This window comes from Trematomus bernacchii, unplaced genomic scaffold, assembly GCF_902827165.1.
Source record: "Trematomus bernacchii unplaced genomic scaffold, fTreBer1.1, whole genome shotgun sequence".
NCBI classification, from domain to species: Eukaryota; Metazoa; Chordata; class Actinopteri; order Perciformes; family Nototheniidae; genus Trematomus; species Trematomus bernacchii.
This window is the reverse complement of record NW_022987720.1, coordinates 5227365-5250675: the sequence shown is the minus strand read 5'-3', so window position 1 is coordinate 5250675 and position 23311 is coordinate 5227365. Positions and strand designations below refer to the sequence as shown.

The window sequence follows — 23311 nt, the reverse complement described above, 5'->3', positions numbered from 1 at the left end:
TTGCTGCAGCCCCACTGAAGCCCAAAACATGTCTCATTTAAAAAAATAGGTGATTTTAAGTTTTATTTGAATCACCAGTAAATATTAAAAGCGTTGATAAACAAATCCTTTGTACGTGCATTCAAAATATCCTTAAACAGGTAAACACCGCCCCTTCTGGTCAGTTTTATAAATTGTTGTCACATGACATTGACGTGACGCAGTTTATAACGTTCCACTTTCTAGCCGTTGATCGACAAGTCTGTCTCCGTCGAGAGGACCGGTTCAGGTAGGAAAATGCTAAAACTAACCAGGCTTTTTTGTATAGCGTATATAAACATTAATCCTCGCAATCCCTCTGTACTACATTTAATGTTGAAGATAATCTTAAAGTGTTTTCTGTCGAGTTATGTTGTATTGCTAACGTGAGCTAAGTGCTAGCTTCACGAGGCCACCTGCTAGCTAAAGTAGCAACTGGCGACATGGGCCGGAGATCTGATAGTGTGAGAAATATTTACATTTTTATGCTACTTTTGCGTCAATTACTCTTGTTCTGTTTGTTTTAAGATGTAATGCCACTAATTAGCGAACACACCTTGCTAATTAAATCTGAAAGGATCGCTAAACTATACAGTTAAGGCTGTCTCCGTGACCTTGGCCCAAAGCAGCTAATGTCACGGTAACTAGCTTATATTTACATACTGCCATTACCATAATCTCACGCTATTGCAGCGAAATAACGTTATGTTTTATCTATCTAATATTGCAGTTAAATGACTTGGTGTGAACTGCAGTCCGCTGGTTCAATATCCCCGCTTATCCTGTCATGAGTCCACACAGGCACATTTAGCTGAATTGGGGGAAAATGTAGGTTTATTTGTGATGCATATACATTTAGAGAACATTTTATCTAAAAAGTAAAATAAATAATAATATCACTGCACTCATACACATAATTCTAACACTTATATATTAAAGGTGGGGTTGGTAATTTTGGAGAAACCAGCTCGAGTGCGCTAAAATTTGAAAATACACAACCGGAAAAAATCTGCCACTTCCTTATAGAGCCCCTCCTCCAACACACACGAACGCGCACTTGACCAATGAGGGCACGAGATAAGTTTGTGCACAGATGGAAAGCTGACAGGCAGGTAGGCCATCCAGTTATTTTAGCCGGGCCGGCTAAAATGATTGGTCGTGCTTTTTACAGTATTACGGCTTCCGCAGATGACATTTTTTTATGGATTTTTTTTGTCAAAGCACTTAAGATATTCATTGCTATCGGGATGTTAAGAGCATTTCATGGAATATAACAAAAAGTGTATCTCGAGCCGGTTTCTCAAACTTACCTACCCCACCTTTAAGTGTTGCTTAAACGGGTTGGCATTAAATGTCTACTCAACTTTCTCAGTTTAAATAGTTTTAAATACAAATACGATTTTCAAAAAAAGGCGAACTAATTTGTATTTACAGTTTTTCCTTCTGCTTTGAAATGGACTCTTATTTTGAAGTTTATCTTTAACCAACTAACCGGATGTTGTGCACGTTTTACTGAGCGCTTGTTTCACGGTGTCCGTGTCATGAGTTTTACAATATCCATGGTGTAATTTTACTATTTCTGTGATATTTAAACGGGTTTAGCACATTTTCTCAGATAATTATTGTGGCACATTTGCCGGTATTGGAATATGTTCTGACTGCAATGCAAAGTGCACGGCGAATTTATGAGCTGCTTAAGTTACCTACTTCAGTTTTGTAGTTCCGTCTCAAGAGGGAGACAGACCTCGTATCTTTGTGGCACTACATCTCAAAGGTTTTAATTCTGCTCCTTGTTATACCACACACACACGACCCCGTCTTTATAAATAGTTATTCTTTGTCTTAAACGTATATTTTGACTGAATAAAGAAACGCTTGTACATATATTAAAGATATAGAAAGCATTTTAAGGTACTCTTTGTTAGGGATGCCTTATTGGTCAAAAGGGCATCACGTGACCAGAAATAGTATAAACTGGCTTAACTACCGTAACATTCTTCAACAAAAGTATGCGATCGTATGCATTCATTATTGGTGAATCTGACTATGACTTAGAAACGCGCGTTTTTCTTTTGTTGCTGTGTTTTTTGTAATTATAAAAAAACAAGTTGAACCGTTTCTGAAAGTAACAGTGCAGAGAATCACCCCTTTCCTGCTGGCCTATTTGCAGTATCGCTTCTCGGCCTTTTGGCTAAGATCAAGTGTAGTATCTGTTCTTATCAGTTTAATATCTGATACGTCCCCTACCCGGGGACCATATATTAAATTGATTTTTGGAATAGGGAGATGGAATAGGGGCTTGCTCCGTCCACTCCACGCATCGACCTGGTATTGCAGTACCTCCAGGAACGGTGCACCCCCTCTAAATGTCTAATATAAAAACACCAAGAGAAGTCCTGAGCATCATGACACCATAAAATGTAATCTAGGAATTGAGGATAAAATGACAACATGTTGAAAGTTACTCGCATGCTTGCGTGACCCAAGGATATTGTACAACTTACTTATTTCAGTGCCCTTTCAATGGTTGAAAACATAATGCATAACATTTTCTGAATAGTAACACTATTTGATTAAATCTGTTTTTCTTTTCTATGGTTCTGCTCATTCCCAAAAAGTAATATTATGTTGCTAAAGTGTTTTCACAGCCTGAGAAACACTGTGTATTTTACTCTATGTATTCATTCTGTAGTGTTAGCATAGAAGCCAATGTTATTACATTAATTAATTGAATGTCTAAAAATTCAATGCAGTCAAATACAATAGTCCTGTAGTAGCTACGCATTTTAAGGTACTTTGGTAGTGATGGCTAATTGTCCAGAATGACATCATGTGTCTAGAAATAACTTTAACTGGCTTCACTATCATAACATTTTCTAACAAAAGTGTCCGGTCGATGCATGTGTTGGTGCTGAATGTTACTATAACATGAAAAAGCGTTTTTCCATTTGTTGCTCTGCTTTTTTGTAATTATAAAAAACAAGTTGCACCGTCACTGAAAGAAACAGTGCAGAGAATCACCCCTTTCCTGCTGGCCTATTTGCAGTATCGCTTCTCGGCCTTTTGGCTAAGATCAAGTGTAGTATCTGTTCTTATCAGTTTAATATCTGATACGTCCCCTACCCGGGGACCATATATTAAATTGATTTTTGGAATAGGGAGATGGAATAGGGGCTTGCTCCGTCCACTCCACGCATCGACCTGGTATTGCAGTACCTCCAGGAACGGTGCACCCCCTCTGCATGTTAAATATAAAAACACTTCTGATAAGTCTTCTTTCCAACTGACATGACTCACTAAATGTTATCTCGGAATTGAAGCTAAAGTCCTATATAATCAAAAGTATTACATCCATGCTCATGTGACACAAGGGCATTGTAAAACGTACGTACTTCATTGGTTGAAAACATAATGTGACCTGCTCCATCGAAATCAGTCGCATTGACCCGAAGACACATTTTGAGTTGTATACACTGTTGGAAAGAGGAGATTCCTAGCTTTCTAATGATATCAGGATTGTTTTTGTACTCCAAATATTAAGCAAAATATGTCACATTATATAATGACTGTCACCGAGTCATCATTTTGAGAAAAAGGCCTTTTTTTTAACACACACTCTTTTTTTTTGTAATTATAAAAAACAAGGTGAACCGTCACTGAAAGTAACCGTGCGGAGAATCACCCCTTTCCTGCTGGCCTATTTGCAGTATCGCTTCTCGGCCTTTTGGCTAAGATCAAGTGTAGTATCTGTTCTTATCAGTTTAATATCTGATACGTCCCCTACCCGGGGACCATATATTAAATTGATTTTTGGAATAGGGAGATGGAATAGGGGCTTGCTCCGTCCACTCCACGCATCGACCTGGTATTGCAGTACCTCCAGGAACGGTGCACCCCCTCTATATGTTAAACATAAAAACACTTCTGATAAGTCTTCTTTCCAACCGACATAACTCACTAAATGTTATGTCGGAATTGAAGCTAAAGTTCTATGATCACAAGTATCACATGCATGCTTATGTGACACAAGGGTATTGCAAAACGTACTTACTTCATTGCACTCTCATTGGTTGAAAACATAATATATAACATTTTCTGAATAATAACACTATTTGGTTAAATCTGTTTTTTCTTTTCTTTGGTTCTTCTCATTCCCTAAAAGTAAAAGCATGTTGCTAATGTGGTTTCCCAACTTAAGAAACACTGTGTATTTTACCCACTTTCAATGTGACTGTATTTTAGATATTTATTTATTAATTCTATAGTGTTAACCGTAGAAGCCAATCTTATTAAATAATTAATATAAGGTCAAAAAAATCTAATGCAGTCAAATACAATTGTCCTGTAGTAGCTACGCGTTTTAAAGGTCCCATGTCATGCCATTTCTACTGATCATAATTCCATTGTTGAGGTATACTAAAATACATTTATATTGTGCAATTTTCGAAACTCACATTGGTTTCTCATACAGCATCTCTGTAAAGTATGTGTATTCACTCTCTGTCCTAAACGGCTTACCCCCCCAGGGTAATTTGGGAGTGATGGCTAATTGGCCAGAATGACATCATGTGACTAGAAATAACTTAAACTGGCTTCACTATCATAACATTTTCTAACAAAAATGTCCGGCTGATGCATTTGTTGGTGCTGAATGTTACTATACATGAAAAAGCGTGTTTTCATTTGTTGCTGAGTTTAAAAAAACAAAACAAGGTGAACCGTCACTGAAAGTAACCGTGCGGAGAATCACCCCTTTCCTGCCGGCCCATTTGCAGTATCGCTTCTCGGCCTTTTGGCTAAGATCAAGTGTAGTATCTGTTCTTATCAGTTTAATATCTGATACGTCCCCTACCCGGGGACCATATATTAAATTGATTTTTGGAATAGGGAGATGGAATAGGGGCTTGCTCCGTCCACTCCACGCATCGACCTGGTATTGCAGTACCTCCAGGAACGGTGCACCCCCACTATATGTTAAACATAAAAACACTTCTGATAAGTCTTCTTTCCAACCGACATAACTCACTAAATGTTATGTCGGAATTGAAGCTAAAGTTCTATGATCACAAGTATCACATGCATGCTTATGTGACACAAGGGTATTGCAAAACGTACTTACTTCATTGCACTCTCATTGGTTGAAAACATAATATATAACATTTTCTGAATAATAACACTATTTGGTTAAATCTGTTAATTTTTCTTTTCTTTGGTTCTTCTCATTCCCTAAAAGTAAAAGCATGTTGCTAATGTAGTTTCCCAACTTAAGAAACACTGTATTTTACCCACTTTCAATGTGACTGTATTTTAGATATTTATTTATTAATTCTATAGTGTTAACCGTAGAAGCCAATCTTATTAAATAATTAATATAAGGTCAAAAAAATCTAATGCAGTCAAATACAATTGTCCTGTAGTAGCTACGCGTTTTAAAGGTCCCATGTCATGCCATTTCTACTGATCATAATTCCATTGTTGAGGTATACTAAAATACATTTATATTGTGCAATTTTCGAAACTCACATTGGTTTCTCATACAGCATCTCTGTAAAGTATGTGTATTCACTCTCTGTCCTAAACGGCTTACCCCCCCAGGGTAATTTGGGAGTGATGGCTAATTGGCCAGAATGACATCATGTGACTAGAAATAACTTAAACTGGCTTCACTATCATAACATTTTCTAACAAAAATGTCCGGCTGATGCATTTGTTGGTGCTGAATGTTACTATACATGAAAAAGCGTGTTTTCATTTGTTGCTGAGTTTAAAAAAACAAAACAAGGTGAACCGTCACTGAAAGTAACCGTGCGGAGAATCACCCCTTTCCTGCCGGCCCATTTGCAGTATCGCTTCTCGGCCTTTTGGCTAAGATCAAGTGTAGTATCTGTTCTTATCAGTTTAATATCTGATACGTCCCCTACCCGGGGACCATATATTAAATTGATTTTTGGAATAGGGAGATGGAATAGGGGCTTGCTCCGTCCACTCCACGCATCGACCTGGTATTGCAGTACCTCCAGGAACGGTGCACCCCCACTATATGTTAAACATAAAAACACTTCTGATAAGTCTTCTTTCCAACCGACATAACTCACTAAATGTTATGTCGGAATTGAAGCTAAAGTTCTATGATCACAAGTATCACATGCATGCTTATGTGACACAAGGGTATTGCAAAACGTACTTACTTCATTGCACTCTCATTGGTTGAAAACATAATATATAACATTTTCTGAATAATAACACTATTTGGTTAAATCTGTTAATTTTTCTTTTCTTTGGTTCTTCTCATTCCCTAAAAGTAAAAGCATGTTGCTAATGTAGTTTCCCAACTTAAGAAACACTGTATTTTACCCACTTTCAATGTGACTGTATTTTAGATATTTATTTATTAATTCTATAGTGTTAACCGTAGAAGCCAATCTTATTAAATAATTAATATAAGGTCAAAAAAAATCGAATGCAGTCAAATACAATTGTCCTGTAGTAGCTACGTGTTTTAAAGGTCCCATGTCATGCCATTTCTACTGATCATAATTCCATTGTTGAGGTATACTAAAATACATTTATATTGTGCAATTTTCCAAACTCACATTGGTTTCTCATAGAGTGGCGAAGTCACGCCCACTTACTTCCGGGTAATGGGACCTTATTTCGGAAAAATTATGCATTGAAGTCAATGGGGAGAGAAAACTTATCTTTCGATCCCGTTTGAATTGTGCCATGAATTACACATATGATGTTTGTCAATCTTAAAAAAATAATTTCCATGTCAAAAAAAGTCAGTTTGTCGTAAAACTGTTGAAATATAAGACTATGAAAAATACGTAACTAGAAAGACTACAAATCCCAGACATCGCGTAAGTGATGTCACAATTGTTTTCCTCCACCATTCAGATACCTAAGATCAGCGCAATATAGATATAATCTATCTATATGGCGCTGGCTAAGATAAGATAACTTTAACAAGATGCCTGTGTGCTTAGTACCACGTTGTTATTATACCAGCAATGGGTCTTGCTCGTTCTTTTGCTTCCCGTCTGATGAAAGGACCAGGAGTGGCTTGATTAAGTTAGCTACCTAGCTAGTAGCTAGCACGTTAGTTAGCATTACAGCCTTGTCATTTTTATTAGCCTTAACATGAAGTAACATTAAGTAACCCAAAATGTTAAACGGTAAGAGTAGTAGTCATATTTCGTGAACCCTTTGAATAGTACTGTCACCGGTGTGATCATTCTATAAGACACCATTTAATTCCGGGGGAGAAATGCTAATGCTAACGTTAGCATCGGCGATCTTCTCTACTTCATGCTATCTGCACAAATGGTTGACATTAAACATTAAAACGACCAGGCAGTTCAGAGAGAATCAAAGGAAGGCAGGCAGGCAGCTTTGCATGACATTCTTCAGGACGTGTTTCATTGTGGTGATAGTGAGGATAGTCAATCGTTTTGTTGACAAGACAGTAGTGACGGCCATCTTGGTGACGTGTGTTGTTGACCAGAGATGTAGTTCATTGAGCGTTTCACACAAACAAATGTGTTACTTCACAGTTTTACGACACATTTTTTTTTTTTTTTGACTTGCAAAACTATCTTTTAAATTGACAAACATCATATGTGTAATTCGTGGCACAATTCAAACGGGATCGAAAGATAATCTTTCTCTCTCCATTGACTTCAATACATAATTTTTCCGAAATAAGGTCCCATGGAGGTCCACCGGAAGGGGAGGGACTTCGCCACTCTATACAGCATCTCTGTAAAGTATGTGTATTCACTCTCTGTCCTAAACGGCTTACCCCCCCCAGGGTAATTTGGGAGTGATGGCTAATTGGCCAGAATGACATCATGTGACTAGAAATAACTTAAACTGGCTTCACTATCATAACATTTTCTAACAAAAATGTCCGGCTGATGCATTTGTTGGTGCTGAATGTTACTATACATGAAAAAGCGTGTTTTCATTTGTTGCTGAGTTTAAAAAAAACAAAAAAAACAAGTTATACCGTCACTGAAAGAAACAGTGCAGAGAATCACTACATTCCTGCCGGCCCATTTGCAGTATCGCTTCTCGGCCTTTTGGCTAAGATCAAGTGTAGTATCTGTTCTTATCAGTTTAATATCTGATACGTCCCCTACCCGGGGACCATATATTAAATTGATTTTTGGAATAGGGAGATGGAATAGGGGCTTGCTCCGTCCACTCCACGCATCGACCTGGTATTGCAGTACCTCCAGGAACGGTGCACCCCCTCTAAATGTCTAATATAAAAGGGAGGCGTGTGGCGCAGTGCATACCTTGGTATGGGGACCAGATGGTCACAGGTTCAAACCCCACTGCAGTCAGCATGTCGTTGTGTCCCTGGGCAAGACACTTCACCCCACATTGCTCCTGTGGGGATTGGCCACAGTATTGAGTATGTAAGTCGCTTTGGATAAAAGCGTCTAACAATTAACATGTAATGTATATTGTATGTGTAACTACTGAATTGGGGATAGAAGCTCTATTGTGTGCACAATTTTACCACATGTGACACGAGGATATAGTGTAACTTGCTGACTTCAATGTGTCAAAACATACTAATATACTTTCCAAATCAGAACACTGTTTTAATTAGTTTATTTTCTCTTTGCGTGTGGCACATGCATGTGTGGAGCAAGAGTGTGTTTGTGGAAGTGATTAGGAGTAGCAGCAGTATAAAGTCACACATATAAACAACGGCCTCCCAAGAACATTGAATGTTGGATTACATTTACTGATCCTGAAATCCCCCCCCCCCCACGTATTTAAATAACTATTTCATGTATTTTAACAACTCAGGTTTAGTTATTGTTTAAACTGTTAGAAACATGTGTTTATTCTTGAGGCTGCGGTTTGTGATGCTGCTTTTCCTTTATATTTGCAGAACCAGCATTGTTACCACTCCAGACCACTAGATGGCAGTACCAGGAATGTCAGTTGCCCGCCACCAGCAGCAAACAAAGAAAGAGGAAGTGTTTGAAATGTGAGTTGTGGGGGTTGTAAATGTGGGACATGTGTTTTTTGCATTTTCTCTAAATTATAAACGTGAATCGAACAACTTTTCAATACAGTATTATATATTCTCGATTTATCTAAACTTACTGGTTGATTGTTGCTCAATTGTTGGAGTAAAATTGATACAACTAGTGATTTTTAGTTGTCTTTTGATATGGAAATGCAGCATTGCATCATGGGATATGCCCCTGATATATATCCAACTTAAATGTAAAGATCTTTGTCATCTTATGTACAAAATACAGTATTTTGTGTTAAATTCCCTGTAGATAATCCTCCTCTTTTTATATGTCTTTGTTTTTGATAGTCTCTATATTTGCAGCACCATTATTCAGTGTATCATGCGTGTGAATGAGCTGCCTGTGTCCGATGTGTACAACTCATACTTACCTGGCAAGGGAGATACCATGATCAAGAAGGTGGTTCACCCAGGGCGAGGCTTGGCCATTGCACACCGGTCGAGCTGACCTCTGCGAATTCCTCAAATGTGGGAATCTCGATTGCATAATTTGTGGTAGTGGGGGACTGCGTTCGCGCTCTCCCCTGATAACTTGTAAAATGACAAAAATATTCTTAAAAGTCTGCAACACATTTTGAGAATCAATGTAACTGTAATGGCGCATTTCCACTACAGCGCGGGGCTCGCTTTAAGCGTGCCGTGCCCGGCCCGTTTTTTAGTTGCGTTTCCACTTGGCGTAGTACCGGCTAGCGGGTACTATTTCACATTTTTTCTGGCCCCATAAAATCGAGGTTCTTCCTCAACAACCAGGCTGAGTCGGGCTGAGTATGCTAAACTAGAGAGAGAATCGCTGGCAAGGGGGCTAAAACTACAACAAAATGAACATATTTGACCGTGATTTAATTGTAATACACGTTTCAAAATGATGCCGAAGTAACAACGTACTGATACCGGTTAGTAAAAACCATGAATTAATGCTTTGACAAGTCTGCAGACAGATGGCAGGCGAAAAACCTTTTAAAATGCATGTTTTTCTGTGGTTCTCATTGAAGATGACGCCACGGCTCCGTTATTATAGTTACTGCCCCAGCCACTAAACTGTAATGGAAACGCAGCATAAAGTGAGCCAGTCCCAACAAGGCCTAACGAGGCCTAGCCATACCGAGCGAGGCCCTGTAGTGGAAATGCGCCATAAGAGCTTTGTGAGTTTTACTAAATCGAAGTTGACGTGTCAGTGAAAGTGGGAATCCAAATTTGAAAAAGTCTGCGCTACTATTTAAAAGACTTAGGAAGTTCAGTTAGTGTTATTAATATTCACTCACACATATATCATTTAAATAAAATGTGATTTTGAATTCTGAGGCGAGATCATGCTCTTGTACAAGTCATTTACAAAAATATTGTTTAATATAAACCTTTGCAGAAAAATACCCGGGACACTTTGGCTCCTACTCCTGAGGGCTCGTCCATCACCTTGCGCTTGTACAACGTAGATCTTGCCCAGGATGAAGGACTGCACTCGAGTAGCCGGTATTTCCGGCATTGTTGGGGGGACAGACCCATCCAGACCAGCAACAGACGGAGTTGCCTGAATGGCAGGCAGTAAGGGTATTGAGGAGGGGCCAGCAATGGCTGGGGTTGGCTGACTGGCAGGCAGGATGGCGCCTGGGAAAAGGGAGGGCAGAGGTCTGGTGATGGATATAAATAACAAGCAGAGAGCACGTCTATATTCCAGTGAGATATTTGGTCACATACTCAAAATGGCTGAGTCTGGGATTTGTCCAGGGTTTTTATTTTTCTTAGTTCGGTAATAACCTGTTTCACGATGGTGTAGCTACTTATTGTTGAAAATAAAAATGATAACACAGCAATTTGGAAAACATTGAAATTACTATTTCAGAGTGCCCGTGGGGTTTTAAAAAGTATTAAAAGTTGATAAATCAATTTAGCGAAAATTAAGGCTATTAAAAAGTATTAAACGGCATTTTCCAAGGTATTACATTTTGTAACTTGTTTTCAATAAGTATATCAATTGTCCAAAGAGGTAGTATTCTACAGTCTGCCTGAATGTAATCATTGCGTAGGTGTGTAGTGTGATTCTGTGTAGTTTATTTATGGCATCCCGTTGGATTTGACGTCATCTAAACAGGACATCGCACGCTCACTGCTTGATAGCGTGCGAAGGTCCGTTTACGCCGGTTGTTAAACACCATCGTTATGGGGAAATGCAAGTTTGCGTCCAAATGGTTGGAAGATAAGGAAGAAGGACAATCAATACTGTATATATTAAATGTGCCAATTTAACCGATTAAAACTCGAAGTGGCGATGAGGTCTTAAAATGTATGGAAAGGGTCTTAAAAAACGTCTTAAAAGGTTTTACATTTGACTTCAGGATTCCTGTATTTACAATATTGTCATTGCTCCAACGCGTCAACAACAGATGTGAAATGTTGGTAACTGCTGTAGACTGTGTTCTTCTCCAGACCCTTTGAAGAAGACATCATTTTCACAGGGCAGAAGACTTTGCGCCTGTACTTTTTATGACCCTGGGTAGGTTGGCCACAGCACGTGCACGTCGGCAGCTTTTGAACCCGGGGCACTTTGTCTCTTACTCCCGAGGGCTCGTCTGCCGCCTTGCGCTTGTAAAGCGTGGACCTCGCCCAGGATGAGGGAATGCACTCGGTAGGCATTGTCGGGTGGACGGACACACCCAGACAGCAGGGTCCAGGCAGGGTGGGGCCAGGAAAAAGGGAGGGCACGGGTGGTCTGGCGACGGTGCTGGTGGCAGGCAGTATGGGACGTCCAGCAGGCATGGTGGGCCTTGTGGAGGGGCCAGCAATCGCCCAGGTTGCTGCTGCGGATGGAGAGGGGGAGGGCAAAGGTCTGGGGACTGGGGTCGGTCTTACCGGCCGTGGCCGTGGCAGTGACACAGGTGGCGGCAGTGATGTCTGAGGGTGTGACAGAGGCAGGATCATGTCCCTCCTTCCCTTCAACAATTTTGTCCCTGCCGTGCTGGGTGTTGGCACGTACTGCATCAGGGGGTAGTCTGGTGGAGGGAGGACTGCTGGCTGGTGTGGGGCTGGAGGCAAGTCGGCAGAGGAAACCGAAGTGGTTTTTGATAGCATCGCCGGCTGATTTGTCGCACGCAGGTTGAGGAGGCGCTCTTGAGCCCGGATAAAGTCCCGCACCGTCTTGATGTTTATTTTTGGCAGAGGAAAGCCAGCTTTGCACAGGATCGGGTCGTCCACCAAAAGCCGGTGCTGGATCCTCTCGTACGCCTTTAAGACGGTGGTCTTCTCGGGGCTCGTGCGCGAACCCTGCGGCGACTTCAGCCACAGCAGTTTGACCAGCGTGTACATGAGCCTATTGTTCTGCGCGCTAATGTCTTGCTGTGCCGGTGCATAGCGAATGCCCATCTTCACACGCTGTATTACAGCAGCATCAACCAGGTTGTGGCGCTTAGTGCGGCAGTACAGGGTGTTGCCCCAGTGCGTCCTGTATAACTCGTTGAACTGCTGCTGACGTTTGTCGTGGTCCTCCACTTTAGTCCAGGCAGCCAGGATCGCGTTCCTCTGCTCTGTGACAAGGGACAGCTTGTCCTCTACGAGCCCAATGTCCACCAGCAGTGAGCAGAACCTCTCCAAGTTTGGGTAGCCGGGAAGAGGGTTTTGACTGCAGGCATCCTCCTGTTAAAGAAATGACATCGAAAATGTGGTAAATTGAAATGGATACATTGCCCAGCAATCAGTGCATTTTAATTTCATTCTAGCAGACACCAAGTCACGTACAAAAGCGGGCGGGTTGAAAGTGGAGGTTTCGTCACTGACGAGTGTGATGTGGGGCAGGATGGCATCCAGCACATTGATCCCTCCGGGTGCAGCTATGGTCACGAGGAGTGTGGTGTACAGGTCCTTGTGATGGAGGTACTCCTCGACGTGATTCTCCTGCACCTACCGCCACACCTTCTCCATTGTGTTCCCTTCGGTCCTGTCCCTCAGAAGGCGCACGACATTCCTGTCTACGCCACGCTTGTAAGTAGAGTCACAATTAATATGTGACAACTTTCAATTTTTTTTTTAAATGCACACACATTATAGCATGTTAAAGTATAGTATAGTTTGGTATAGAATGTGAAATAAACACACATGGTGGTAAGGACGGCAGGAAAGATGGCTTGGTGAGCCTCGCTGAGCTGGGATAGGATGGCGTTATCCCACGCAAGCCACCGGCCCACTGAGACACCCTCTTTGATCCTGGCTGCCTTTGTACAGGGTCCGCAGGACAGCACCTCTGTAATCACTGTGTACCAGCCGGACACATCACAGATGAGACGTACCTATAAAATACACAGGGAAATCAAAATGAAGGCCAGCATAAAACTTTCAGTGCCCATTTCATACATAGAAACACATGGTCACATCCAGAGACGTTGTAATAAGGTGAAATGTTACAGGTGTGGCGACATTGGCCACGTTGCGGTGCATTGCAGTAAAGCCAGTGAGACTAACTGCTACAACTGAGGAAAGACAGACCACCTGTTAACAGTTTGCCCCGAAGAAAAATGCGCATAACTTATTTTATTTTCCAGATTGATGGTTGGTTGTATGATTGTCACAAATGTTTTAGTTCGATAGCGGTGTTTTGTATAAGGCTTTGTTAAAGTTTGGCCGTGACTGTAATCAGGGTTCCCGCGGGGTCTTAAAAAGTCTTAAATTTGATAATATGAATTTAAGGCCTTAAAAAGGTCTTAAATATGGCCAAAAAAATAAGAAAGGTCTTAAATATGATTTAGAAGGTCTTAAAAATGATCGGATTTGAAAGGTACTTCTGTGTTGCGATAGCGTCTAAATGTGTTTTGGGGGAAATGTCCGGGCTGCAAAGTAACCAGTATGGTAATAGCCTTTCAGTTCCCCCCAACAATTTGTATTGAAATAAATCAACATGGAACCAGTAATCACTAACTTTGTTTCCGCCGGCCCCTTATTGGAGAACACCCAGCTAGTAACCTAGCAACCAAGCTTCAGCTAGCGGCAGACAGAAACTCATGTATCTTCGAATAAATATGGGGAAGTGTAAGTTCAACCGTTATTGGTTGGAAAACATCGAATTTAGTGCTTGGTTGAAACCAGGGGAGGGGAACGTGTTTAAAGCCCGCTGCACCTTTTGCAAAATAAATTAGCGTTTGTTTGGCTAATGTAGCGTTAGCTAGTGCAGCGTTAGCTAGTGCAGCAGCTCCCGCAACAACACATTGGGACCTCCGGGCAACGTTTGGGTCTACGTCAACCCTAAAAGCGGAGGTGCTGTAGACGCTAAATACCGTAGCTAAACACCAATCATACAACAGCAACGATGAAAGATTGTAGCCAAGGCAGCAGAGCTCTGAATATAGCTCTTGTCACTCTCTCTCACACACACACACACACACACACACACACACACACACTAGGGCTGCTCGATTATGGCAAACATCATAATCACGATTATTTTGGTCAATAATTGATATCACAATTATTAAATACAATTATTAATTGACTTTGAAAACATCCATCTATTGAACTTTAAAACAAATAATAATTTGGACAGTATCTTTTTAACTGTTGATTACCCTGAACGTATAATTCAACTGAAAAAATAAATTAAATAAATGATACATTTAAATAAATAATATCAAAAATAATAAATACCAATAAACAAGATCAACAAATATTTTGGAGCGCACTTCCACAAGCTACTAAACATATACAAATATGATAAATAAAAATAAATTAGACTAAAATAAATTAATCAAATATGTTGTAGTGCACTGTCACAACCTAGCAAAGCAAAATAATCGATTATGTTGTTTCGTAATTGCGATTAAAATATGATTAATTGCACAGCCCACACACACACACACATACACACTTTTTGTCTAACACGCTAACACAGTTCTGTACTGTTATGCTGTTATGTTCAGTCATTGTTCTTATGTTGAACATGAATACATTTATGGGACGTATTTCTTCTTTCATAGCAATTTTCCTTCATACTTTCTTGCCGTGAAATAGGTCTTAAATTCTATTCAAAGTGGTCTTAAAAAGGTCTTAAAAAGTCTTAAATTTGAGTTGGCGAAACCTGCAGGAACCCTGTGAATCATTATTTCATATATATTAACAGCTCATGTTTAGTTATCGTTCTTAGAAAGATGTGTTTATTTTGGAGGCTGCGGTTTGTGATGCTGCTTTTCCTTTATATTTGCAGAACCATCATTGTTACCACTCAAGACCACTAGATGGCAGTACGAGGAATGTCAGTTGCCCGCCACCAGCATCAAACAAAGCAAGAGGAAGGGTTTGAAATGTGAGTTGAGGGGGTGGGGGTTGTAAATGTTGGACATGTGTTTTTTGCATTTTCTCTAAATTATAAACGTGAATCAAACAACTTTTCAATACAGTATTATATATTCTTGATTTATCTAAACTTACCGGTTGATTGTTTCTCAATTGTTGGAGTAAAATTGATACAACTAGTGATTTTTAGTTGTCTTTCGATGTTGAAATGCAGCAGTGCATCATGGGATATATATCCAAGTTAAATGTAAAGATCTTTGTCATCTTACGTACAAAAGACAGTATTTTGTGTTAAATTCCCTGTAGATTATCCTCCTCTTTTTATACGTCTTTGTTTTTGGTAGTCTCTATATTTGCAGCACCATTATTCAGTGTATCATGCGTGTGAATGAGCTGCCTGTGTCCGATGTGTACAACTCATACTTACCTGGCAAGGGAGATACCATGATCAAGAAGGTGGTTCACCCAGGGCGAGGCTTGGCCATTGCACACCGGTTGAGCTGACCTCTGCGAATTCCTCAAATGTGGGAATCTCGATTGCATAATTTGTGGTAGTGGGGGACTGCGTTCGCGCTCTCCCCTGATAACTTGTAAAATGACAAAAATATTCTTAAAAGTCTGCAACACATTTTGAGAATCAATGTAACTGTAATGGCGCATTTCCACTACAGCGCGGGGCTCGCTTTAAGCGTGCCGTGCCCGGCCCGTTTTTTAGTTGCGGTTCCACTTGGCGTAGTACCGGCTAGCGGGTACTATTTCACATTTTTTCTGGCCCCATAAAATCGAGGTTCTTCCTCAACAACCAGGCTGAGTATGCTAAACTAGAGAGAGAATCGCTGGCAAGGGGGCTAAAACTACAACAAAATGAACATATTTGACCGTGATTTAATTGTAATACACGTTTCAAAATGATGCCGAAGTAACAACATACTGATACCGGTTAGTAAAAACCATGAATTAATGCTTTGACAAGTCTGCAGACAGATGGCAGGTGAAAAACCTTTTAAAATGCATGTTTTTCTGTGGTTCTCATTGAAGATGACGTCACGGCTCCGTTATTATAGTTACTGCCCCAGCCACTAAACTGTAATGGAAACGCAGCATAAAGTGAGCCAGTCCCAACAAGGCCTAACGAGGCCTAGCCATACCGAGCGAGGCCCTGTAGTGGAAATGCGCCATAAGAGCTTTGTGAGTTTTACTAAATCGAAGTTGACGTGTCAGTGAAAGTGGGAATCCAAATTTGAAAAAGTCTGCGCTACTATTTAAAAGACTTAGGAAGTTCAGTTATAGTGTTATTAATATTCACTCACACATATATCATTTAAATAAAATGTGATTTTGAATTCTGAGGCGAGATCATGCTCTTGTACAAGTCATTTACAAAAATATTGTTTAATATAAACCTTTGCAGAAAAATACCCGGGACACTTTGGCTCCTACTCCTGAGGGCTCGTCCATCACCTTGCGCTTGTACAGCGTAGATCTTGCCCAGGATGAAGGACTGCACTCGAGTAGCCGGTATTTCCGGCATTGTTGGGGGGACAGACCCATCCAGACCAGCAACAGACGGAGTTGCCTGAATGGCAGGCAGTAAGGGTATTGAGGAGGGGCCAGCAATGGCTGGGGTTGGCTGACTGGCAGGCAGGATGGGGCCTGGGAAAAGGGAGGGCAGAGGTCTGGTGATGGATATAAATAACAAGCAGAGAGCACGTCTATATTCCAGTGAGATATTTGGTCACATACTCAAAATGGCTGAGTCTGGGATTTGTCCAGGGTTTTTATTTTTCTTAGTTCGGTAATAACCTGTTTCACGATGGTATAGCTACTTATTGTTGAAAATAAAAATGATAACACAGCAATTTGAAAAACATTGAAATTACTATTTCAGAGTGCCCGCGGGGTTTTAAAAAGTATTAAAAGTTGATAAATCAATTTAGCGAAAATTAAGGCTGTTAAAAAGTATTAAACTGCATTTTCCAAGGTATTACATTTTGTAACTTGTTTTCAATAAGTATATCAATTGTCCAAAGAGGTAGTATTCTACAGTCTGCCTGAATGTAATCATTGCGTAGGTGTGCAGTGTGATTCTGTGTAGTTTATTTATGGTATCCCGTTGGATTTGACGTCATCTGAACAGAACATCGCACGCTCACTGCTTGATAGCGTGCGAAGGTCCGTTTACGCCGGTTGTTAAACAACATCGTTATGGGGAAATGCAAGTTTGCGTCCAAATGGTTGGAAGATAAGGAAGGAGGACAATCAATACTGTATATATTAAATGTGAGGTAAAGTGTGTCGCCAATGTAACCGGTTAAAACTCGAAGTGGCGATGAGGTCTTAAAATGTATGGAAAGGGTCTTAAAAAACGTCTTAAAAGGTATTACATTTGACTTCAGGATTCCTGTATTTACAATATTGTCATTGCTCCAACGCGTCAACAACAGATGTGAAATGTTGGTAACTGCTGTAGACTGTGTTCTTCTCCAGACCCTTTGAAGAAGACATCATTTTCACAGGGCAGAAGACTTTGCGCCTGTACTTTTTATGCCCCTGGGTGGGTTGGCCACAGCACGTGCACGTCGGCAGCTTTTGAACCCGGGGCACTTTGTCTCTTACTCCCGAGGGCTCGTCTGCCGCCTTGCGCTTGTAAAGCGTGGACCTCGCCCAGGATGAGGGAATGCACTCGGTAGGCATTGTCGGGGGGACGGACACACCCAGACAGCAGGGTCCAGGCAGGGTGGGGCCAGGGAAAAGGGAGGGCACGGGTGGTCTGGCGACGGTGCTGGTGGCAGGCAGTATGGGACGTCCAGCAGGCATGGTGGGCCTTGTGGAGGGGCCAGCAATCGCCCAGGTTGCTGCTGCGGATGGAGAGGGGGAGGGCAAAGGTCTTTGGGCTGGGGTCGGTCTTACCGGCCGTGGCAGTGACACAGGTGGCGGCAGTGATGTCTGAGGGTGTGACAGAGGCAGGATCATGTCCCTCCTTCCCTTCAACAATTTTGTCCCTGCCGTGCTGGGTGTCGGCACGTACTGCATCAGGGGGTAGTCTGGTGGAGGGAGGACTGCTGGCTGGTGGGGCTGGAGGCAAGTCGGCAGAGGAAACCGAAGTGGTTTTTGATAGCATCGCCGGCTGATTTGTCGCACGTAAGTTGAGGAGGCGCTCTTGAGCCCGGATAAAGTCCCGCACCGTCTTGATGTTTATTTTTGGCAGAGGAAAGCCAGCTTTGCACAGGATCGGGTCGTCCACCAAAAGCCGGTGCTGGATCCTCTCGTACGCCTTTAAGACGGTGGTCTTCTCGGGGCTCGTGCGCGAACCCTGCGGCGACTTCAGCCACAGCAGTTTGACCAGCGTGTACATGAGCCTATTGTTCTGCGCGCTAATGTCTTGCTGTGCCGGTGCATAGCGAATGCCCATCTTCACACGCTGTATTACAGCAGCATCAACCAGGTTGTGGCGCTTAGTGCGGCAGTACAGGGTGTTGCCCCAGTGCGTCCTGTATAACTCGTTGAACTGCTGCTGCCGTTTCTCGTGGTCCTCCACTTTAGTCCAGGCAGCCAGGATCGCGTTCCTCTGCTCTGTGACAAGGGACAGCTTGTCCTCTACGAGCCCAATGTCCACCAGCAGTGAGCAGAACCTCTCCAAGTTTGGGTAGCCGGGAAGAGGGTTTTGACTGCAGGCATCCTCCTGTTAAAGAAATGACATAGAAAATGTGGTAAATTGAAATGGATACATTGCCCACCAATCAGTGCATTTTAATTTCATTCTAGCAGACACCAAGTCACTTACAAAAGCGGGCGGGTTGAAAGTGGAGGTTTCGTCACTGACGAGTGTGATGTGGGGCAGGATGGCATCCAGCACATTGATCCCTCCGGATGCAGCTATGGTCACGAGGAGTGTGGTGTACAGGTCCTTGTGATGGAGGTACTCCTCGACGTGATTCTCCTGTACCTACCGCCACACCTTCTCCATTGTGTTCCCTTCGGTCCTGTGCCTCAGAAGGCGCACGACATTCCTGTCTACGCCACGCTTGTAAGTAGAGTCACAATTGATGTGACAACTTTCAAGTTTTTTTTTAAATGCACACACATTATAGCATGTTAAAGTATAGTATAGTTTGGTATAGAATGTGAAATAAACACACATGGTGGTAAGGACGGCAGGAAAGATGGCTTGGTGAGCCTCGCTGAGCTGGGATAGGATGGCGTTATCCCACGCAAGCCACCGGCCCACTGAGACACCCTCTTTGATCCTGGCTGCCTTTGTACAGGGTCCGCAGGACAGCACCTCTGTAATCACTGTGTACCAGCCGGACACATCACAGATGAGACGTACCTATAAAATACACAGGGAAATCAAAATGAAGGCCAGCATAAAACTTTCAGTGCCCATTTCATACATAGAAACACATGGTCACATCCAGAGACGTTGTAATAAGGTGAAATGTTACAGGTGTGGCGACATTGGCCACGTTGCGGTGCATTGCAGTAAAGCCAGTGAGACTAACTGCTACAACTGAGGAAAGACAGACCACCTGTTAACAGTTTGCCCCGAAGAAAAATGCGCATAACTTATTTTATTTTCCAGATTGATGGTTGGTTGTATGATTGTCACAAATGTTTTAGTTCGATAGCGGTGTTTTGTATAAGGCTTTGTTAAAGTTTGGCCGTGACTGTAATGTATTGTAAATCTTTCTCGCTCTGCCCATTTTTTAAAAGTGTGCTTCTCAGATACCTGTGTTGCTAGAGATGTGGCTGGGGGTTGGAGGCGTGGTTGGCAGTATAGGGGTTGTATGTTACAGTTGTTGGTTTTCTTTAAAATGGGGTACTTTATGTCTTTTGCTTTTGTTTTTCATTACTAGTGTTTTTTTGTTTTTGTTGGGGTTGGTGTGCCGGTGGTCCTGGGGACACCGACTTTAAAGGGGGGGGGGTGTGACGACCCCTGCTTTGCTATCTCCTGTTGTGTGTGTGTGTGTGGCCCTTTAATGTTCTCCCTTTTGTCTATCAGCATTGATTGAGGACACCTGGCTGCCGGTACCAGAGGATTAAAAGGCCATGACAGACACCAAATCCATCATGCAAAACAAGTGACATTTGACCTTTTATAGAGAGATTTAGCACACAAAAAACACTTCTGGGGTCATTTGGGTGGATTTGACCTATCTGGTACCTTGGTCGATTTTGATGATTGAAATTTCTTTTTAACCGCTAGAGCCAATGGAATCGAGGGGAAGTTCCACATACACACACGTTACCAAATAAGGAGTGAGAGTGACGCGTATCCAAAACAGGAAGCGGTCATACACTCTGCAAGCTATCATTAGCAGCTAACATGAAAACTCAGTTTTTGACATAAAAGTTGAATTATGGATTATCAATAATTTTTTCAAAGTGACAGACACATTGGATTAACCTATGGATTAACCTTCAGCCGCGTTGTTGTCGTTTTAATGCCATTGAACACAACTTTTGATCAGAATAACAGCAAAAGGTGAGCATATCTCCGTGTTTTGCTACCTAAAGCTACGTCGTGTGTTGTCTATATTTGCTTCCCCTGTCGCGAGTTCTGATCGCTCAGTGATGATACTTATATTTCTATAATCTGTGGAATCTCAGTTTGTTAGCTAAACTTGTTTGTGCAGATCCAATAAGTATATCGATCGATTTATACCTAGAGGTCTGTGCTAAGTGCGTTAGCATGTTTTCGCTCAGGGCTCATTTAGACCCTTCTTGTGAGACTTGTGTTTTGTTTCGGTAAAAATGGTTCATATCATCAGTTAGCTGAGTATCTTCCCGTTAGGAGGGTATGACACATTCATAGTTTTTTAAATATTAAGAAGCCCTGAGACACAGTGTCGTGAAAAAAGAAAAGAAAAAGCCCCGGCGGCGGGGTCTTAGGGGCTTAACAGGTTAAGGTAAAGTATTTCACTCTTGGACCTATTAATCTTAGCGCCTGATGCAAGAGAAAAAAGTTCACACCACTCTAGAGCTTTTACAATTGAACTGTTTTCTGTACTTAATATTGTCATATCATCCATGTACAAGGACACAGTTGCTTCTTTCCCACTGCTACCCGGGACGGGGAGGCCATGAATTAAAGGATCCTGTCTTATCCCACAAACTAGTGGTTCCATAGCAAGAATGAATAAAATCACAGATAACGGGCAACCTTGTCTAACCCCTGATAAAACCTTAAAGGGTTCTGTTGTGTGACCATTTGCGGATACTCTACTCGAGCAATCTGTGTACAATAAATCTGTCCAGGGACTCCAGGCCCTCAAATGTGACCCAAACCAAAACTAATCAAAACTTCTTTAAGGTACTGATGGTTAATCCTATCAAAGGCTTTTTCTAGATCCAGGCCAGAAAGGCACAGTGGCAACTTACGGTCCATGGCATAAGTAGGAGTCTCTTATTAAAGCCAGGCTATCGTTCATGGATCGTCCTGGTATTGCACACGTCTGCTCGACTCCTACAATTTCCTCTACCACGTCCTGTAATCGGAAAAATAAAGCTCAGCAATTTGCTGACGAGTGGTCTGTTGCTTTGCAGATCCTGCAAATGTTCCGGCTACAGTCTGCTGCAAGGTGGTCTAGACTGCCACACTTCCTGCATTCTTTACAGCGGAGGGTGCGAAACTCTGAAATTCTGATGAATATAGAGTCTCATCTAGCACACTTGCCTGATGCGCAGCGTGCAGACGTAGTTTAACTGATCGTGGAGTGGAGCACCCTGTGTCATTGCTATTTTGAGCTGTAGGCCATATTTTTGCTGATGTGTTTATGTTTAGCCTGGAGGACCTGGTAGTCCAGTTTTCGCGGCTTTATTTTGTTTCCCATAGGGTTTATATTTGATTTCTGGTTAGGGGGGGGAGCTCTGGGTCCTACGGCCCATGGTGTGGCTGGCTCGGGTTCCCTCCTTCTGTTTGTTCCTTTTGGCCAGTCCTCCAGACCTCTTTTTGTTTCCCGTTTCGCTTGTGTGAGCAAACGGCTGATTATCAATAAATGCTCGTTACCAAGTACCGGTGTATTCTTTCATGTTGCGGGTCTCAGCACGAGCCACTATACTACCGGGGAGTAGAGGTTGGCGCCGTAACAAATGGGGACCTGAGAAGAGGAGCGTAGAGTAACGGAAAGCTTTAATTGTTATGTAAATGTTAGTGTTTTATTGTTTACACCAAATCCATCATTAGATGCAACAAAAAAGAAAAGGGATGGGCAGGCAACGCGTGACGTCTACAGATCAGTCGGTTGTCCAAATTATTTAAAAGAAAAAAGAAGGATCTTCACGCCCTTTACATTTCTTTGCTGCTCTCTTGTAATGACGACCCTTTTTTAAAAAGCTTAGATATTTTGGTTATTACTGAACTTAGGAAATGCTTATCTGCAACTTGGAATAACATGTAGAACAATTTTGAAGCGTACCATATTTGTATGCATAGGCCAATTTAAATGATTAATTTTCTCCTATTTTACATGTTCTTTTTCAAGAGGATTAATTTGCTTTTAATTCTAACTGCTTTCCTGTTCCTACGCTTTTGGAATTGTACTTTTATTGCTTTTATTGCTCGGCGGCGGCAGTAGAAGCAGCAGGCCGGGCGACAGAAGCAGGCCGGGCGACAGAAGCAGGCCGGGCCGCAGAAGCAGGCCGGGCCGCAGAAGCAGGCCGGGCGGCAGAAGCAGGCCGGGCGGCAGAAGCAGGCCGGGCGGCAGAAGCAGGCCGGGCGGCAGAAGCAGGCCGGGCGGCAGAAGCAGGCCGGGCGGCAGAAGCAGGCCGGGCGGGAGAAGCAGGCCGGGCGGCAGAAGCAGGCCGGGCGGGAGAAGCAGGCCGGGCGGCAGAAGCAGGCCGGGCGGGAGGAGCAGCCCGGGTGGCAGAGGCAGGCCGGGTGGCAGAGGCAGGCCGGGTGGCAGAGGCAGGCCGGGTGGCAGAGGCAGGCCGGGTGGCAGAAGCAGGCCGGGCGGCGGCAGCAGC

The 23311-nt window shown here is 42.4% G+C and overlaps 1 long non-coding RNA gene and 8 other non-coding genes across 9 annotated transcripts; all 9 read left to right on the top strand.

Annotated features, from left to right (window-relative positions):
• Positions 1–211: 211 nt before the first annotated feature.
• LOC117493210 lies at positions 212–10844 on the top strand. Its single transcript, XR_004556948.1, has 3 exons — positions 212–268; positions 8927–9025; positions 10440–10844. It is a non-coding gene; the product is annotated as an uncharacterized LOC117493210 (long non-coding RNA).
• On the top strand, positions 2190–2380 carry LOC117493675. Its single transcript, XR_004556990.1, has one exon. It is a non-coding gene; the product is annotated as a U2 spliceosomal RNA (small nuclear RNA).
• Positions 3066–3256, top strand: LOC117493674. The gene has a single exon (XR_004556989.1). It is a non-coding gene; the product is annotated as a U2 spliceosomal RNA (small nuclear RNA).
• LOC117493673 lies at positions 3727–3917 on the top strand. Its single transcript, XR_004556988.1, has one exon. It is a non-coding gene; the product is annotated as a U2 spliceosomal RNA (small nuclear RNA).
• On the top strand, positions 4795–4985 carry LOC117493677. The gene has a single exon (XR_004556992.1). It is a non-coding gene; the product is annotated as a U2 spliceosomal RNA (small nuclear RNA).
• LOC117493676 lies at positions 5864–6054 on the top strand. The gene has a single exon (XR_004556991.1). It is a non-coding gene; the product is annotated as a U2 spliceosomal RNA (small nuclear RNA).
• On the top strand, positions 8084–8274 carry LOC117493672. The gene has a single exon (XR_004556987.1). It is a non-coding gene; the product is annotated as a U2 spliceosomal RNA (small nuclear RNA).
• Positions 9440–9603, top strand: LOC117493669. The gene has a single exon (XR_004556984.1). It is a non-coding gene; the product is annotated as a U1 spliceosomal RNA (small nuclear RNA).
• A 4921-nt stretch (positions 10845–15765) lies between the features above and the next one.
• LOC117493671 lies at positions 15766–15929 on the top strand. Its single transcript, XR_004556986.1, has one exon. It is a non-coding gene; the product is annotated as a U1 spliceosomal RNA (small nuclear RNA).
• The last annotated feature ends 7382 nt before the right edge of the window (positions 15930–23311 follow it).